Here is a 14,491-nt window from a genome sequence, read left to right on the forward strand (position 1 = left end):
TTGCCAGGCAAGTGGAAAGAGCGGGGGAAAGATCAAGGCCCCGCTCCAGCCCTTCCTGGTTGTCAGTACCCCATTCGAGCGAGTGGGCATCGACATTGTGGGGCCTCTCGACCCCAAGACAGCCATGGGCAACAGGTTCATCCTGGTCTTCATGGACCATGCCACCCGGTACCCTGAAGCCATCCCCCTCAGGACAGTGACTGCCCCCATGGTGGGACGTGCACTGATGGGGATTTTCTCCCCGTGTGGGATTCCCCAGAGAGGTGGTGTCCGATAGGGGTACTAACTTTGGGCCAGATGTAGGTAAATGTGAAATACCAATACCGAATTTTACCGATTCGGTATTAAGAAATCGGTATTTCCGATGTAGGTAAAAATTCGGTAATTTTTACCGAATCGGTAAAATTCTGAAAATAAATACAGAATCCTTAATACCGATCGGTATTACAGATTCTTAATTACCGAATTGGTAAATACCGAATTGGTAATTCAAAATTCCTGCAATTGAGGAATCAGCCAATCCTGTGCATCCTATTTACTCCCAACAAGGAAATTTCCACACCCAAGCAGCTGCACTGAACCAGAAGCTGTTGGAGAGGCAGGCAGCAAAGAAAGACACACAGGAGCAACTTTACTACCTGACATCAATCCCCAGAATGGACAGCCAGGATAGGGAAACTGATGGTGCAGAAAGGAAAAGAAAAATGAAATTTAGTGAGAGGGAGCTGGAGATCTTAATTGAGGAGGTGGCAAAGGAACCCACCAAGCTATTTGGTAAACAATCACTACAAGTGCCTTAGTCACAAAAAAGAAAAATATGGATTGGAATCCAGGACCTCATCAATTCCATAGGTGTGACCCACTGTGACGTGGATGACCTAAAAAAGAGGCGGTATGACCTCAGGAGTATGGCGAAGAAGAGGATGTCTGCAAGGAAAAAGCAAGCAAACCTGACAGGTGGAGGAAAAAATAGAGCACCTGCACCGACTGCCCTGGAACTGCTTGTGGAGTCCACCATTGAGTCTGAGAGTGTCGGCGGCATCGGGGATGCAGACAGCTCAGCCAGAGCTGCAACCAAACAAGGTAAGATGCATGCACAACCAAGCTGCGCCCCCCACTCCCTAACCCCATTCCCCAATGAGGCAGTGTAAATCCCACTCCAGTACAGGTTTTACTAAACACCAGCAATGCATTATGGGAGATGTAGTCAGTGTCACACCTATCATAACAGTCAGCCCACTGAACCCAAAGGCATGTGACGCACATCAGCGATAAGCAAGCAGAGGACAGTCAGATTCATTGGCAGACATGAAATTTATTTGTATGCAATTGCTGCCAGACAAGTGAACTAATATACAATCTGTCTCCACAGGCGAGACATTGTGCAGGGCTGCACCAGGCAAGGCAGGAAAGGCACCCCGGAGAGATAGAGCAGAGGAGGAGGATGTCACACCACAACACCACCACCGTCAACACCACCAACATCAACACCACCACCATCAACACCAACACCACCGGCATCAACACCAGCATCACAACCGGTATCACCAGCAGTGTCACCAACGCCATCATCTACAAGACCCAGGAGACATGCAGTTGCCAGCCCCCAACAAATGGAGTCGTCCGACGAGGACTGCAGGGGGGAAGAACAGCCAATGGTGCCAGACGATGGCAATAATGCCGGTACACAGTCCCCCACAGAGCGACCACACACAGGTGCCAGATGCCACAGGGCTAGGGCACACAGTCCAGCTTCGCAGGGTGAGGATCAGAGTGTCTATGCAGGTCTGGAGGTGAACATGTTAAAGGTGCAGCGCCTGCATGGAAAGGCGATCAGATCAGTTCAGCGGCAGATGGGGCACATGACAGCACACTTGCAATGCATAGAGAAGGACATCTGCACAATGAACACAACACTGGCTGAGGGAATGAGAGACATGGCTGGGGCATGAGGGACATGTCCCACTAAGTGAGGCTGCTGTGCAGCAAGATGGATGATGACAGAATGGCAAGGCACAGAGGCAGAAAATGGAGAACTACACCAAGGCCATGAACCGCCTCTCCACTGCCGCTCTGCCGGCGCTCAGCGGCCATGCAGGGGGAGATGGCACACTGCAGCTGAGATGTGGCAAGGGGGCTGGTGACAGTGACCACTGCACTTGAAGTGCTACAAAATAATCTGACTGCCAATACTGGTGCAGGTGATGTGGCGGACAGTGAGGAGTCAAATAGCCGCAGTAGTGAAACGCCCCCTGTTACAGAGTCCAGGAGGTGCAGCGGACGGCAAAGTGGTGGCACAGGACAGATTGCCAGTGCGGACAGTGTACACAGGGGAAGCAGCAAGATTGTGCATGGGCGCAGGAGGTAATGCCAGGCACACTTGTTTTTGATACATGGGTGAATTAACCCATGACGGCTTTGTAGGCTGTTTGGAATTGGGACTGCTATGTTAAGCCCTTCATGATGTGGCGTAGTGACATGCTATTAAACTACGTCACTCACACACAATTACTGGCTGTGTCTCCTTACTAACCTAGAAATAGTTCTGTGTAATCTCAGCCCGTCTTTGTCTCCCATCTGGTGCTGGTGCCACTCCTGCTGCGCTGGGCTCTGGCTGTGGACAGTCATCGTCATCATCCTCAGAGTCGGTCAAATCGACTGCTGTCCCTTTCTTAGTTGCCAGGTTATGCAGCATAGCACATGTAGCGATGATAATGCAGCAGATGATGGATCGGTACTGACGGGCGCCTCCGCTTTTGTGGAGGCAGCGGAACCTGCTCTTCAACAGTCCAAACATCCGCTCCACCACGTTGCGTGTTGATTTGTGCGCAGCATTATATCGTCTCTCACTTGGGGTTGATGGGTTCAGGTGAGCAGTGAGGATGAATGCCCGCACGGCATATGCGCTATTACTTAGGTGAGAAAGAAAATGCCATTAATAACAAACACCAACACATTCATCAGCAGTATACATCAGGGTGTGTCAGAGTGATTTACCTAACAGGTATCCTTCTCCAAATTCTCCCCCAGCCAGACCTGTGTATATCCCACTGTTGCGGAATATATAGGAGTCATGGGTGCTCCCAGGAAATTTTGCCACGATGTCGGTGATGATGTTGGCCGCATCGCAGATGACCTGCATGTTGATGGAGTGGGTGGATTTTCTGTTATGGTAGATGTACTCGTTGGCTGCAGGTTGGCAGATAGGTATGTGTGTCCCATCAATGCACCCTATAACATGCGGGAACTGTGCCTTTTGGTAGAAGTCTGTTTTTGTTTTCTGCAGTTCGGCCTGTGTGGTGGGAAGCGTATGTAGTAATGCATCCTTGGCATCATGGCATCCAGGAAATTGTTAAGGAACCGAGACAGGCAGCTCTGCGACACGCCACCTGCCGCAGCTATCACCCCCTGGTAACTTCCTGATGCTAATAGGTGGAGGTTACAGAGCGCCTGGACATGTGGTGGTATAGCATGCACCCTTGGTGTAGGATGCACCAGGAGTGGGTGCAGCTCCCGTATCAGGTCCAGGATAGTTTGGGGGTGTAGCCTATACCTTTCATGAATTTCTGCCTCAGTGAGTTGAAATAGTGTGATGCGCTGTCTGTATATGCGCTCCTCCCTTCTCCAAATCCTCATTCCTGCTGCCTGTAGTCGTAGCCGCCTTGCAATAACGTAGAGGGCCGCCATTGTGTTGAGACTGTTGCATTTTGGGGCTGTTTAAATGCTGTGCATATGATTACCACCTGCTTTGAGTCAGTGGTAATTACCGACTCTTAAAAACCGAATTTCATGAAATTCAGTATTACCGATTTTTGGTACATCTCTTTTACCGATTCTTATTTACCGAATCGGTATTTGGGGTTTTCGGTATCTCCGATTCGGTAATAAGGAATTGGTAACTGGTTTTCCTTATTTTACCGATTCCTTATTACCGAATCCATTCGGTATTATGTAAATTGCAATTGGCTAAATACCGGTCGGTAACGGTGAAATTTACCGAATTTCACCGTTACCGACCGGTATTTAGCCACCTACATCGGGCCCTTCATTTCCAAATATATGAAGTGTCTGTGGGAGGAGTGTGGGGTAACTTACAAGTTCATGACTCCTTACCACCAATAAGGTAATGGGCTGGTTGAGAGATTCAACCGGACCCTTAAGGGCATGATTATGGACCTAGAGGAGCCCATGAGGCATAAGTGGGACGTCCTCTTGCCATGCTTGCTGTTTGCTTACCGTGAGGTGCCACAGAAGTCCTTAGGGTTCAGTCCCTTTGAACTGCTCTATGGTCACCCGGTAAGAGGGCCTCTGAGTCTGGTCAAGGAAGGCTGGGAACAATCTCCCAGGAAACCTCCCCAGGATGTATTTAGCTACATGCTGGCCTTCAGGAACCAAACTCGGGGTTTCAGAAAACTTGCTGAAGCAAATCTGGAAGCCAGCCAGGAAGAGATGAAACGCTGGCACGATCAGAATGCCACTCTGATTGAGTTTCAGCCTGGTCAAAAGGTTTGCCCCAGTGGAGCCCTGTGTGCTCCAGGATAAATGGATCGGCCCCTTCGTGGTGGTGGAGCGCAAGAGTCCTGTTACCTGCATGGTGGACTTGCAGTCTCCCAGGAACCCCCTGCGGGTCCTGCATGTCAACCGCCTGAAGCTCCACTTTGAGAGGTCTGAAGTGGGCATGCTTCTGGCTACAGATGCTGGAACAGAAGAGGAGAGTGAGCCTCTTCCTGACCTCCTGTGGGCAGAGGAGAAAGATGGGTCAGTGGAGGGTGTGGTCCTCTCCACCACACTGACCCCTGAGCAGCAGAGTGATTGTCGCCAACTGTTGGGGCAATTCAGTGATCTGTTCTCTCTGGTGCCTAGTGTCACTGACTGGTGCATCCATGACGTAGACACTGGGGACAGTCCTCCTGTGAAGCACAAGGCTTACCGAGTGACTGACCGGGTCAGAGCGTACATCAAGGAGGAAGTCTCCAAAATGTTTGCTTTAGGGGTGATTGAGTCCTCTAGCAGCCCTTGGTCCAGCCCCGTGGTCCTGATACCAAAGGCTGCGGCACCTGGTGCCACCACAGAACTTTGGTTCTGCGTGGACTACTGAGATCTCAATTCGGTCAAAAAGACTGAAGCTCACCCCATCCCCAGAGCTGATGAGCTCATAGATCAGCTAGGGGCATCTCCGGTACCTCAGCACATTTGACTTGACATCTGGGTTCTGGCAGATCGCCTTGACCGATGGGGCAAAAGAGAGGTCAGCATTCTCCACACCTGATGGGCACTATCAGTTCCGGGTGATGCCCTTTAGGATGAAGAATGCCCCTGCCACCTTTCAGAGGTTGGTCAACAGAGTGTTGGGTGGGCCGGAAGGTTTCTGTGCTGCCTATCTGGATGACATTGCAGTGTTTAGTTCCTCATGGGAGGACCACCTGCGCCACCTCTGGGAAGCGTTGATGGCACTGCAAAAGGCAGGCCTCACAATCAAGGCAAGCAAGTGCCAGATTGGGCAGGGTTCTGAGGTGTACTTAAGACACCAGTTGGGGAGCGGCCAGGTGGCGCCCCTACAACCCAAGATTAAAACCATCCTGGCATGGGAGCCCCCAAGGACCCAGACACAGGTGAGAGCCTTTTTAAGACTCACAGGTTATTACAGGAGGTTTATCAAGGGGTATGGCAACATTGTTGCACACTTGACTGAGCTGACTTCTAAAAAGCAGCCAAAGATTGTGAACTGGACTGACACCTGTCAGAAAACTTTTGATGCCCTGAAGACTGCCATGTGCACCGCACCAGTACTTCGGGCGCCCGACTTCTCAAAGGAATATATTTGTCCAGCCGGACGCTTACGAGCATGGTGTGGGGGCCGTTCTGTCACAGGTCAATGAGGAAGGCCTAGATAAACCTGTGGCCTTCATTAGCAGAAGGTTGCTCCCACGGGAACAGAGGTGGAGAACAGTTGAGCGTGAGGCATTTGCTGTGTTCTGGGCACTGAAGAAGCTGAGACTATACCTGTTTGGGACTCACTTCCAGGTTCAGACAGACCACAGGCCCCTCAGGTGGTTGTTGCAGATGAGGGGGAAGAATCCAAAGTTGTTGAGGTGGTCCATTTCTTTACAGGGTATGGACTTTACGGTGGAACACCGCCCTTGTACAGAACACGCCAATGCTGACGGTCTGTCCAGATTTTTCCGCCTCAGTGATGAGAAGTCCCAGGGGATGGGTAGTTCTCTCCACATTTCAGCTGGAGGGGACGCGTGTTAGACCTGGCACCATTGGCGTAGGTCTCCCTTCTATTTTTTGTCACTTTTTGTCTCCTTCATGGTTGCTGGCGTTAGACTCTCTGGGAGCTGTGCCACTGCCATTCAGTGACACAGAGCGAATGCTCCTTATTATAAATTAACTGTATGAACTAGTATAGTCTTAGTAGTGCCAAGGAACATGTTAGGAGAGTCGAACTTGGTATGCTTGAGCTTCAAATATTAACGTGCATCTGGTACTAGTGATTGTCTTTATATTCTGAGTGTGCAACTATCGCTTTTGGAAAGCAGGTATCTTTTTGTCTAAACCTTCCCGTGTGTTTTCTTGGTATGTGTATTGGCCGTCTTGATTAGAGGGCCAGGGCAGGCTGAGACCGACCTGGGTCGAATGGAGGAATCTGTCGTTGAAGTGTGGGGAGGTGTGACCCCTTTGATCTGAGCAGGGCTGTGCCTGGCAAGGTGAATGATGGCTCCACCTCCCACTGGGCGTCTGATGGTGTGTCCCCTCTCCCTGAAAGGGAGGATGCCACCTCGTAAATAAAGTGACCCAAGTCGACACCAAACTGGTTCTGGCCGGGTCGAGTGATTTGTGACTTTCTCAAGAACAAAGGCTTTTGGGGTATAAAGATCAGGGCTGAAACCCCTTTGTGGTGTGTAACTTCGGGATGCCAAGACAAACCTCTGTCCGCGTAACAAGAGGAAAAGGACTTTGAAACTATCTTCCATCTACTGAAGCAACTACCCACGGGCCTGATTTGAGCTTGCCTCCTGCCGAAGTCTCAGAGACATTAGACTTCATTCGTCGGCAGCCCGGATTCCTCTTGAAGGGAATCCTACTTGCAGGTGAGGCCTCTGTCGAGAAATCCAGGGTTTCTAGGTCTACTGTGGGGAATGCCGCAATTGACTTGCTATGGAAACTATTGCTAGCGCCATTGTGTGCCGCTGCAGCTGAGGAGCTGTGCCGCTGAGTGCTCGCATCTGACTTGCTACGGAAACTATTGCTATCGCCATTGTGGGCCGCTGCAGCTGAGGAGCTGTGCCGCTGAGTGCCCGCATCTGACTTGCTACGGAAACTATTGCTATCGCCATTGTGGGCCACTGCAGCTGAGGACCTGTGTCGCTGAGTGCCCGCATTTGACTTGCTATGGAAACTGTTGCTATCGCCATTGTGGGCCGCTGCAGCTTAGGAGCTGTGCCGCTGAGTGCCCGCATCTGCCTTGCTACGAAAACCTTTGCTATCGCCATTGTGGGCCGCTGCAGCTGAGGAGCTGTGCCGTGAAGTGCCCGACTTGGCCTTGCTACGAAAACCCTTGCTATCGCTAGTGGGGACCGCTGCCACTGAAGAGCTGTGCCGCCGACTACCCGCATTGGTCCGACCACGAGGAGATACTACGAGAATCAGTACTATCGCTATTGTGGGCCGCTGCAGCTGAGGAGCTGTGCCGCTGAGTGCCCACCCTTGTTTTGCACAGAAACCATCGCTATCGTGGGCCGCTGCAGCTGGAGAGCTGCGCCGCTGAGTGCCCACGCTAGCACCTACATTATGAAACTTGCCATCTTCTGCGTGTGCTGCTGGGCGCTGCCTTCCAACCCCGTCCTAGGATTAGTGTGAGTGCACGCTGCGGACTGCTGCAGCCGAGGAGCTGTGGCCGCTGTGAGTCCGCCTATCATCCTGCACCCTCCCCGCGTAACCATGCGCTGTGCCCCCTTTATATCCCCGGTACATTGTCTGTAATTATGTGCATTGTGGTTCTTTGAGCATTTCTCCGTTTCATGCCTAACCTATATAGTGTTATTGTGTATGATCATAAATGCTTCACACACGCCTCTGAGATAGGCCTGTCTGCTCATGCTACATTACCACAGGGTTGAGCAGGGGTTATCAAAGGGTGTAGCCCCCTTACCCTGACTTAGGAAGAAGGGTCACTATTTGACACCGGCGCCAGCCGCTGCCAACTGGAGGCCCCCATTTCTAACATTCCTCAAGAATAAGACTTGGGCTCAGGCAATGCTAGATGATGCAGCTGAGATTATGATTCTTCACCAGAATCAATCAAGAGTTTCTGAACTGTGCTTCAGGTGGAGACTCCAGATACAAAAGTAGGTTCCATAAATAAAGTATATGACATACTCATAAAAATAGAGGGGGACATTCCACGCACTATACAGGAGGTCTTTTGATCACATATGTCCACAAACAATGACATAAATTTGGTAGAGAAGGATTGGCCACTAGATTGTATAAGGCATGCTCCCCAGGTGGAGAAAATAATTCAAACATATTTTTTTCAGGCAGTCCCTGAGGATCTCAGGGAGAAAGGTGCCAAAAAGTGGGCATTAAAACTCACGCCTGAATTGCACAGAAACCAAGCAGGCTGGAAAAAAAATTCTTTCCGTGTATAATTCTTTCGAAAACTGAGCCACAAGTGCAGAAACAAAACCTCAGAATAACGAGAAGTGAAGTGAGATGCATTGAATATCTTGCTAGAATTGGAGTATCCAGATATAAATGAACCTTGTATGTCTTTCATGCGTATACCTTTATTTTCCGTACTTAACGATGATGGAACTTAAAGAGGGCCTTAGATGAATGGATTTTAAATTCTCACACAAGAGCGTACACTGTTCAGAACAATCACAGTACCTGTTTAATTTCCAATATAGTGAGGAAAAAATACATTAGATATATCTAATGGATGTTTTTTTGTCAAAATGTAGCGCATGAAAGCAGGTATCTAATTGCTTTCTCAGTGCTTGGAATGCAGTCATATTTTTGAAGACTACCTCAAGAGTATAAGACTAGCCCTGGCCTATTCACTTCCCATATCATTGGAATCTTACAAGCAGATCCAGAACTCTTTTCTTATGTAGATTACATTTACATCACAGATAATGAATTAAAACACATTTAATAAGATTGTATAATGTGGTCACCATATTAGCTAAACAGGAATACAAAATCATCTTTAAAAAATAATAAATTACTTACCTTTCAGTGATCTTTCTAGGATATGAAGTATCCAGTGAGGGTAAATGGTTGGCCCCTGGATTTCTTCAGAAATGTTCCACCTTGGAACTTCCAACTACATTGAAGAAGTTACAGGTCCTTTTAGGTTTCCTAAACTTTGGCAAGACTTGCATCCCATATTATGCAGAGAGCGTGAGGCCCTTATACAACCTTATTTCACCTAAATTCAGTAAGAGAGACTTGACTTTTGCCAACACTAATCGTCTGCATGCATTATAGGCACTGATGTTGTAAGTAAAAAACATGCACACCAGAGATAGTAGAACAGATTTAGTGATTCTGATTATTCCTAGAAAATCTGAATATACTTATGCTGTCTCTAATGGAGGCACCACAGTGCCAATTGCATACAAATCACATCTATACTCAAATGTTGAAAAACGCTTTGCACCAATTGAGAAAATTCTGACTGCTGGTCAGACTGCAATACTAAAAGAGTGAGTATTGTCACATGGTAATATTTCACAAAAGTTACTAAGTCTGGGCAGTGAACTTCGCTCCTCTCGTGGAGTTTGCGGAGGTTTCCTTATTCCACTTTACGTGGAGCTCACAAGCGGAATTTTTTCTTGCGCTTGTCAACACCAAGTTGGTGAGTGCAAGCGTGGACAATCAACCTCCCGTCGAGATTTCTCAATGTGGGCGGTCAGATTTCTCATTGTGAATGGTCGCATATGCTCGCGACCACTCGCATTGAGAAACCATCCGTTGAGAAAGATGTCGCTCGAGTAAAAATCTATTTGAGCGGCAGAAAGGAAGCAGCGCCCGCTTGAGCTGTGCATGGTGCCGTTTGCGATGATTGACCAGTGCGGACAAGCACCTGGCACTGAAAATCACCGCTATCGGCATTTATCTAACACACTCTGCTGCTTGCTGAGCTCTGCGTTGTACAGCAGAGTTTTTTATGCACAACGAACTCCGCCCAGGTTAATAGTTACATATATCACAGCTTTAGAAACATCAACCAAATCCAGCATTTCAAATTCTAGGGCCCTACATCTTAGATTGATTCAATTGGTATTCTCTTTGAATGCTGAAGATGTGTTTTTTGGATTTTATCCTTTCTATAAGGATTTAGGAATTGGAGGATTATGAGGAAAAGTAACCAATTTTGCCACAGGTTTTGCATTTAGAGCAATATCATACTGTGTTCTATACTGATGGATCTGGGCAGCCAGCTTTAGGTACAAGGCACAGATATTCTTTGGCTTGCCCTGCTGTCAGCGGTAATTTTATGAATGGAGAATTTGTGTCTAAAAAAACGAAACCACAACCTTGGAGGATTGTACAGCCCAGATAGCAGAAGACAAAGCATCAGTGCTTACCTTAGAGAAGACAGACCATGCAGTTCACACACTTATAGTTTCAGGTTCATCTTATTGTGTTCAGGCTTATAACATTGACCTGCCACATTGGCTATTAAATGGATTGAAGGATTCAAAGGGTAAGCCTATTCAGAGCATAATACTTTAGGGTCAGGTGGCAGCATTGAAACATGTCCTTCCCTTGGTGCTTGTGATACACACATTAAGCCACCAACACCAGGGCCAACATGCCTTTGACAACCAGATTGCTGATACAGCCTCAAACGCAGTGGTTGAAAATATATATTAGTTGCTCTAGTAACCAGATCACAGACAAGAACTGATAAAGACATTTATATGCAACCAATGCCTCATACAAACTGCAGGATCCTCCAGCGAGGTATCCACGCAGATACACCTACACATTCAGTTCCAATAATATCCCCAGGGTTTGTACACCAGAAGTGGTAAGTAAGACAATACCTAATAACCGTTCCAGACTAGGCTTGATTAAAGCAGCCCCTGAGGGAATAGCCTCCGCATATGTGTAAATGCTACCATTTCATTGTTACAACAATGATATTGGTGGGCAGGCTTCATGAAAGAAAATAGACGTTCCGCGATGCAATGTGATATCTATCAACAAATTAAACATTCTACAGTGAGAAGGCCAGCAGATCAGCTATTGATTGTATCAAATAAATCTTTTGAGGTTTGGTACATAGATCATTTGGGCCCTTTAGAGTATGACAACCTCTACAAATAAATTTTGGTTGTGGTGGATTCATGCTCTAGATTCCTATGGGTGTGCCTGGAGATGGCAGCGAATGATTGTAATGTCATTAAAGCCTTGGTGTTACGATTGACTTTATACCCTAATCCAGGAAGGGCGCCAACAGCCTTGCACAGCTGGGCTTAGCAGGCTCCTGATTGATGGCTGCTAGGGGGCGAGTGAGGCTGGTGAGCGTGAAGAACAAGTCCACCTATACCATATTTAGGGGTCCCAAGATCCATGGGGGCACCCCAATGATGTTTATGATGGTCGTATTTTATACCTAGTCACTTGTCACTTTATAGCTTAATTTTCATGTGCCCACGTTATGTCGGGGGAAAGGATTCCTACGATGTTTTAACATGACAAGGCTTAAGCCCTTTGTACATTTTTTTAAAATTTATTATTTAATCCATAACAAATGACAACACATATTGTATACACAGATATTCACTGTCATAGCAAAATATATCAAGACATTGCATAGAGCCATAGCAACGAATGGAGAAGATAAGAAATTATACACACATGCAACATTTTACCAAAAACATACAATTAATTAAGATGTTGTAACATCTGGTCCCAGATCTGCATACCTAATTTTTTCTGCTTCATTGATTTAAGAGAATAAAGGCTATATACTAAATTGAAAATGTTATAAAATTTAGCCCGCCACATCTCAAACGTAGGGGCGTCCCGCTGCAGCCAGACTGATGCAATACATAACCGTGCCACCGCCGCTGCAATGAATATAATATGTCTGAATTTATATGTCGGCTGGCCTATTTGTACATTGCTCCCTACCCCCGTCAACATTATGTCCCTTGTAAAATATATTTGGTGCCCTAGAATTTCCATCAAGAACTGGTCTATTAGAAACCTTAATTGCTAAAGCACATTGCAGTCGAAAAACACATGCACAATCCCAGCTTTTTCCGTACTACATCTAAAACACTTCCCATCATTTCAGCCCCCCCACTTCATCATCCTCTTAGGTGTATGATACAGGTCAAAAATCGTCTTGTAGTGTTGTGCTTTCAGATTCGCAGACAGCAAAATCTTCCCTGCAATATCGATTGATTGTTGCACATACTCGCCCTCCTGGCCCAACCGTTCATGCCATATAACTGTTTGTGCAGCCATGTCGTCTGGTTGTGTCTCAAATAATATAGCATACAATACACCTAGCCGTGCCCTCCTTCTAATTGCCTCAACCAACGGGGACATAATTATTCCCTTGCCCATATGATGCTTAAATAAGAAATCCCAAACTTGCAGATATTTTAAAAATTCCTTTTGGTGGAGTCCTTTTCTATTCACTAACCCTGAAAATGAATCTAATGCCCCCCCCTCGAAAAGATCTCCTAATTGTCTAATCCTTTTAGCCCTCCAGCTCTGCATCCTAACGTCCCAAAATATAGCGGGGAAAATAAATGACGCATTTAGCGGCGTATAGTAACAAAACCGTGAGATGTCTAACATTTTACGCACCAATTTCCAAACTTTGTACACTGCAAGCACCTTAAACCGAGTTTTTTAAAAATAACTTGGGTCATAGAACTTAACTAAGAAGTTTCTAGCTTCTGGTCCTAGCAACATCTGATATATTGACGGTGATTTTGTTTTCAACTCATCTTCGCCTGTCAACAATATCCGTATGTTTTAAAGTATACATACGTAGTAATGGAAAGTAAAATTAGGAACAGACCACCCCCCACCATCGCAAGGTAGCATCATATATTTAAAGGCCCGTCGCGCTTTCCTTTATCCCCATATAAACCTATCACTGATAGACTGGACTCCCTGGAGTTGTATTTTGGTTAATTCCAGCGGGACCATCCTAAAATAATACATAACTCTAGGAAGGATAATCATCTTAAGTACATTGCATCTTCCCACCATCGTGAGATGCAAGCATTCTAAACGATCTAACTGCTTTTGAATCCCATGAGCAAAACTAGTCCAATTCACTTCTATCAAATCCTGCAATGACATTCTCACTTTAATACCTAAATATGTGGCTTGGTCCATTACCCGTACATCAACTGGGCATGCCAACTTAGTGCATACAATCTGTGTTTTGGAGGCATTTAACTTATAACCTGAAACTTCACCAAATACATCAGCAAATCTTTCTATCTCAGTAACTGCTTTCGCAGGGTCATAGGATGCCACCGCTATGTCATCTGCATAGGCTAAAACACGTACCTGATATTGTCCACAACTCATAGATTTAATGCGCTCACTCTGCTCCAACATAGTCAGGAAAGGATTGATATATATTGCGAATAGCAGCGGAGAGCAAGGGCACCCCTGTCTTGTACCCCTGCCAATCCAAACTTGCTCTGGTTCCCTACCCATTACGCAGATCCTAGCTCGTGGTGACTTATACGTACTTTGTATAACACCAATATAACCCTGTCCAAACCCTGTCTCCCACATGATGGCCAATAAAAATGTCCATGACACACGATCAAATGCTTTTTCCGCGTCGAGAAAAATCAGCTCAAACCTCCTTTGATTTACATTGGCATAGTCAATGAGAGAAACTACTCTGTTAATGTGGTTAACCGTACTTCTGCCCGGTATAAAACCATGTTTGATAAATAGACCCCAAAGGTGTGATAACTTGCACCAGCCTATTGGCAAGTATTTTCACGTAAGTTTTACCATCTGAATCTAACAAAGAGATTGGTCTATATGCTCCTTGTAGGTTTGGGGGCTTATCTTTCTTTAGGAACACCGCTATATTAGCCTCATCCCAGGATGGGGGAGGATTCCCTACTTGCGCCTCTTGGAATGTAATCAACATATCTGTTTTCACAACTTGAAAAAGTGATTGATAAAGCTCAAGATGAAGCTTATCCGGTGCTGTAGCTTTGCCCCTCGCCAATGAGACCATTTCCTCCTCCAACTCCTCCAAAGAATTGTTGCGGCTAATAACAACTGCTGTTCCTCACTAAACTTAGCTAAATTCAATTGCTGACAAAAATTATCTATAACCTGCTCATCGACATCCCTTTGTGTATACAATTCTAGATGAAAATTTAAAAATACTCCCAATATCCCCTCCAACGTTTCAACTGTATTACCCACTGAATCCACCATTGCCTTTATTTTCTGTGAAGACTGTCTGACT

Source organism: Triturus cristatus, chromosome 5_2 (genome assembly GCF_964204655.1).
Source record: "Triturus cristatus chromosome 5_2, aTriCri1.1, whole genome shotgun sequence".
Classification (NCBI taxonomy): Eukaryota; Metazoa; Chordata; class Amphibia; order Caudata; family Salamandridae; genus Triturus; species Triturus cristatus.